The sequence below is a fragment of the Moschus berezovskii genome, chromosome 1 (assembly GCF_049115385.1).
Source record: "Moschus berezovskii isolate FMDL1 chromosome 1, NW_MosBer_1.0, whole genome shotgun sequence".
Lineage (NCBI taxonomy): Eukaryota > Metazoa > Chordata > Mammalia > Artiodactyla > Moschidae > Moschus > Moschus berezovskii.
This window is the reverse complement of record NC_142460.1, coordinates 45948808-45955065: the sequence shown is the minus strand read 5'-3', so window position 1 is coordinate 45955065 and position 6258 is coordinate 45948808. Positions and strand designations below refer to the sequence as shown.

Genomic DNA, 6258 nt, shown 5'->3' with positions numbered 1-6258 from the left:
CTAGCTCAATGAGACTATTTCGTTAAGAAGTAAAGTGGACAAAGAAGCAATTGCCATGCATACCACATAGAATATCTTTAAGGACAACATATGTTATATAAATAAGTTAAAACTTAGTTCAGTATATTTATAAATTATTTATAGCCCATATAAATAATATATAATATATATTCATTCAAATAAATGAACATGCAAAGAGCTGTAGGAAAAATACATAATTCTATAAAGCAGACAAGCAGATTTCTAGAGGAGGAACTCAATTTTTTTTTATTTGTCAAATTGTTATTCTTTTTACCATTTCCTGTAATAAGCCTTTAGACCAACACATTAAATCACATAGGGGTCTCCCTTCCTTAATCTTGGTTAAGAATGTAAGATGGGGATTCTAAGAACAGAAGTTGAAATCAAAGCTTGACCAGTTATTATTATCTGTGCATTCTTGGGTGTTAACTTTTCTCCAGCAATTATGGGAAGATTCCTTTAACTATAATATTTTAAGAACTTAAAACTTACTGAAATAGCAAATAATTTTATTTGCTATTCTTATGGTTGCTGTTGTTGAAATTTTAGTGATGAAGATCCAGCCACCTGCTCCCTCATATAGTTAGGGAAAAGGGATGGAGCATTACTCTTAATACTTGATGCCATGTGATTCTACAGTGAAGAAATCTTGGACTTGAATTATTCTTTTTCCTGAACTTTGGTTTCCAAATCTGTAAGATATGGGTTGCAAAATGTCATCACTGCCACCATCCACCCACTCCCAAAACACATACATTTATCCTCCACATGACAGGCTAGTATTTTTAAAACATAAATTGGAATATATTCTCCCAAACACCCTCTGGTGCACTTAGATGACAAGCTTTTACAGAAGTCTACATGAAGCTACATTGCCTGGCCCTTGCCAGACTTGACCTTTACTTACTTTTTAAAACGTGCTGCTTTAAAAAAAAAAAAAAATTATATCCTTGAAAACATCTAAGGCTTTTCCACCTCAGGACCTTTGTACATACTGTGTCTTCTGTTGAAATATTCAGATAGTCATCTCTCATTCTTCAGATCTCAGATTAAATACATTCAGAAAACATCTGTTTCCTCACTACATCTTCCCTACAATAAATGCAGCCTTTATTACATGATTGTCTAAATATCTTAAATGAATGAATAGCTACTACACAATGCAGGTATTATAAACATGATTTTTCGCCTTTGTTCCCGTTGTTCTCCACCTTTTTTCTTCATTTTTGCTTTTCTCAGTTTCCTTCTCATTCACCTATTTCCTCCTATAATAGAAAAAAAAAAGTTTGAGATTGAATTCTTTATTTTTGGAAGCTCTGACTTTGTTTACATTGTGTTTTGCCATTATAGACTATTTGAAACTTTAAAGAAAATTATGAGGTTGTGAGTTCCTAAATATTTGGGACCCCATTTTATTCAAGTCTTATTTACTATATTGCTTAGCACAGTGACTAATATATCTTATAAATTTTGTATTTCATTTTAGTTAGAAGGCATCAAGGATAGTAATGAAAATAAACCAGTCAAAATATTTACATCAAAAAGAGATATGCTAGACCAAGATGTATGCTGAAGGAAATTTTTTTAAAAACTGAGATTTCAGGTTAAGAAAACCTCTGGGAGTGATCTTCCAAGTTGATTTCAGTTGTATCATTTCCGTATATTAATAGTAGACAAAAAGGGACATGTAAAAGGAATTGGAAAGTGGGAATAGTAGAGAAAAAAGTTGAAATGTTAAAGAAAAAAATCAGTATGACCTCCCCAAAGCATCTATACTTCAAATTATCTAACAACACATATATTTTCCCCCTTTATCTTTTTTTAGATAATTATACAAGAATCAAAGGACTCCTTGTTTTTCTTTAGAGTGTTTTAGGGAAGGATGTGCGGTTGTTGGTTTGTTTGTTTTTTTTTTTCTTTCTTTCTGTTTGAGCTACTTTCTTCCTCTTTAAAATATATTCTTTAGAGAAACAGGCACATCTTTGTGCTAACCCCGGAGAACAGCGGTATCCTCCCCAGAGGTTGGAGGACCGCTGTGCACTGCCCAGCAGCTCTTAGCTTCTGTTCCCCGAGGCCCCAGGCTAGTCATGGCGACAGTGTCCTGAATGATGGTGGAGGCTCCATTTAAATCACTGCCTGATTTTAAGATCTGCATCCTAGAGGTTTCTTCAACTTGTTTAGGGTCCTGACATTTTCAAAAAGCAATGCTCCAAAATTACCATGTAAGAAAAATGGTGATCTTTTCATTCCCTTTTATTCATTAAAAGAGGCCCTTGGCTGTAAGGCTCACAATTACCACTTGGAGAAAGATGCGGAAATCACAGTTTATCTATCCATCTGCAGCTTGCCTCAGCAAATTGACCTCTGGATTCCAGAGAAAGTTATTTGGAACACAGCCACCTCTACTGCATCCTAAAAATTGTTGTTTTTCTTTTCTTCTTCCCTTCTCACTAAATCTAATAAAGCTTCTTTATGCATGAGTTCCTAGAGGTATCATGGAATAATAAGAATCTTATTGCTCAAACAGAAAGAGATATAAACAATGAACTAAACAAAAACAAACACCTATATGACCTTTATACCATTTTCTTTGCACTAATACATACTAGCTTAATCTGCACAAACTTTCTGTGAATTAGGTGTCAATATTATTCCCATTTTACAGAGGAAACTGAGGCCCAGAGAGGTTATTTGACTAAAATAGCACAGCTATTAAGTGACAAAATTAGGATTTTAAAAAAAGAAAACTAAGAGTACCCAAAACCATTCATTAAACCAAGGAGTCTAAAGAAAATAAAAAATTGTTTGTAAATTTAAGAATTGATAGTCAAAAACACTAATCATGTTTGACCATGCTAAACTGTTGGTTTGAAAACTGAGGAAAATCGTGTTGAAGAAAGTGGAAATCTATTTCTTTTACTTTCCCTATCACTCTCAAGTAGGCTTCAAATTTGTCCTTGGAATGAGATTTATTTTCTGAGATATAAGAAGTTTTAGGAATTTTGCATATATACACTGCTAGTCCCATTAAAAATTTTCTTTGTAGCTTCTCTTTGGAGTCCTTCCTATTAATTCATTGGAGAAGGCAATGGCCACCCACTCCAGTACTCTTGCCTGGAAAATTCCATGGACAGAGGGCCTGGTAGCCTGTAGTCCACGGGGTCGCGAAGAGTCGGACATGACTGAGCGACTTCAGTTTTCACTTTCATGCATTGGAGAAGGAAATGGCAACCCACTCCAATATTCTTGCCTGGAGAATCCCAGGGATGGTGGAGCCTGGTGGGCTGCCATCTATTGGGTCGTATAGTGTCGGACAGGACTGACACGACTTAGCAGCAGCAGCAGCTATTAATTCATTCCTATGTATACTGGAAGGTGGAATCTTTATTATATGAAAATTCACCTTGGACATAATTTTCCACAGTGTTTCCATTTCAAGATTTGTCCGTGCTATTTATTTCTTCATTTCACAAGTAATATAGTAATATGTCACTTACTGAGCATCTATTGAACATACTTTAAACACTGCTCTAGGTGATAGAATTTTTTTGTTTTTCAGATGAGATATACAGTCCATGTTCTCATGAAGTTTATGACCCAATGGAGTGAAAAAATCCTTAATATGTATTCAAATAAATATACAAGACAAATTCAGGTTATGGAAATACTTAAAAAAAAAAAAAACAGAAAGATATGGGTAAAGTTGCATTAGGGCCAGCCAAAGCTATTGTCATTAATTAGGGCTAAAAAAAGGTATCAGAGAAGAGCATTTTGTGGCACTGCATTTGAACTGAGACCTAAGATAAGCTGGGACCAGAGCAGCAGAATACTGAATTTCCAGACATAGAAAACTGCTATGTGTAGAAGCAAGAATGAACTTGACCTATTGTTTGAAAAGAAAGGTCAACGTGATAATATACATGTTTCAATGCTCTTCTCCCAAATCATCCCACCCTTGCCCTCTCCTACAGAGTCCAAAAGACTGTTCTATACATCTGTGTCTCTTTTGCTGTCTCGTATACAGAGTTATCATTATCATCTTTCTAAATTCTATATATATGCGTTGCTGCTGCTGCTAAGTCACGTCAGTCATGTCCGACTCTATATATGCGTTAGTTTACTGTATTGGTGTTTTTCTTTATGGCTTACTTCACTCTGTATAATAGGCTCCAGTTTCATCCACCTCATTAGAACTGATTCAAATGTATTCTTTTTAATTGCTGAGTAATACTCCATTGTGTATATGTACCACAGCTTTCTTATCCATTCTTCTGCAGATGGACATCTAGGTTGCTTCCATGTCCTGGCTATTATAAACAGTGCAGATTCATGTCAACGTATGGCAAAACCAATACAATAATGTAAAGTAAAAAATAAAATAAAAAATAAATGTGACTGCAAAAAAAAACAAATATTATAAACGTGAAAAAAAAAGAAAGGTCAACGTGAGCAAAGGAAATGCATGTGCAAATTGTGGCTTAAGACAAAGATGTTAAGAGTGGTACAAGCTGTGTTAAAGGAGTTTTGCTTTATTCTAAATAGAATAGAAAGTCATTCAAAGTTCTAAGTGGAAATCAAAGTCTGATTTTATTTTTAACCAATGACTCTGGTGGCTCTTTGGAGACTAGATTATGAAGGAAGACCAGCAAGGAGCAGGGTGAGTAGTTGCGAGGCTATTACACTGGTTCAGGTGAGAGATGCAGGAACTTGGGGAGTGTAGTGGCAGTAGGCACGAAGAGAAGGAGAGATGCATTTGGTGATTTAACCAACATACTTACCAAATAGATGGATATGTGAATGCAGAAATCGGGGGGGTGATTGGGGACACAAGAATGACTTTAAGTTTTTGGCTTGCAAAATGAGATAGATGTTATTCCTTAGGGAGATTTCCCATGTACATGTATTGATGATAGGCATGGAAATCAAGAATTTTTTTGGATATGGTAAACTTGAGAGATCAATTAAGTATCAAAGTACATAGAGCAGATATTTATATGTGAATCTGTAGTTCTCTTTGAAATATAAGTGAATTGTTTATAGATTCTCGCCTAGAGAATCCTGTGGACAGAGGAGCCTGGTGGGCTGCTGTCCATAGGGTCGCATAGAGTCAGCCACGACTAAAGCGACTTAGCATGCATGCATGCGTTGGAGAAGGAAATGGCAACCCACTCCAGTATTCTTGCCTGGAGAATCCCAGGGACGCAAGAGCCTGGTGGGCTGCTGTCTATGGGGTCGCACAGAGTAGGACACGACTGAAGCGACTTAGCAGCAGCAGCAGCTGCTCTTTAAGTTCTTTTCGTCTTAGAATTTTTTTAGATTTTAACTTGTGTTTGTATCTTTGAATTATCTAAGAATACCCTTTGTAACTAAAGATAAATATTAAATTTTATAACTTACAGTCACTACTTCTTGAATGTTGAATGTCAGAATACTCCAATAAATTTTTCCTACCATAATATTGGCTTTGAAATATTACTACTGGCATTTATGTGTTTGTGCTCAGATGCTCAGTCATGTCTGACTCTTTGTGACTGAATAGACTGTAGCCCACCAGGCTTGTCTGTCTATGAGAATGCCTAGGCAAGAATACTCGAGCGGCTCGCATTTCCTCTTCCAGGGGATCTTCTTACCCCAGGGGTCAAACCTGCATCTCTTGCCTCTCCTGCATTGCTGGTGGATTCTTTACCACTGCACCACCTGGGAACTGAAAGCAATCCAACATATAAGCTTGCCTGCAAAACTCAAACTGCATGTGTAGATCAAGTGTTGCTTCATATTCACTGTGTATGATGTTGAAAAGTCAACAACTTTTCTTTGCTCTATCAGAAAATTGAGGTCACAAGGTAAACCTCTGCCCCCTCCCCCCAAATTGGGGAGACAAGTAGGCAGGTACAGACCATCACAACAGAGCAGAAACCCACCAGCACAACCCACTGGTTCCTCTTCAAAAACCAGTGTCAGAGAAGGAAACTTGAACTGTAACTGATGAACTGATGCTGACTCAATGTGGACAAGTCTGAGAGTTAAAATCTCCAGGGAGACCCAGTCATAGGGGGTACTCCACAGTATTATGAGATTTGCCACGAGGAGCTTGAACAGGTTCCTACAGTAAAGATCATATAAAAGTCCTTTCAAGTTTCCAGCAGGAACAGGAGGAAAAGACCATTTTGAAAGAAGCTGGAGCACACTGTTCTTTTTAACATGGCCTGCAGTCAAAGTAGATTATTTCTCTAATGA

The 6258-nt window shown here is 36.7% G+C and overlaps 1 long non-coding RNA gene across 2 annotated transcripts in view; it reads right to left on the bottom strand.

Moving 5' to 3' along the window:
* Positions 1-354: 354 nt before the first annotated feature.
* LOC129546150 (uncharacterized) overlaps positions 355-6258 on the bottom strand; it is a 62045-nt gene continuing 56141 nt past the window's right edge. Inside the window, exons 3-4 of one of the 2 annotated variants that reach the window (XR_008683874.1) lie at positions 1176-1286; positions 355-713 (exon numbers count right to left, since the gene is read on the bottom strand). This is a non-coding gene — a long non-coding RNA (uncharacterized LOC129546150). Of the gene's footprint in view, positions 1287-6258 lie in introns of both variants that reach the window. The other variant, XR_016037405.1, reaches the window with a different exon arrangement.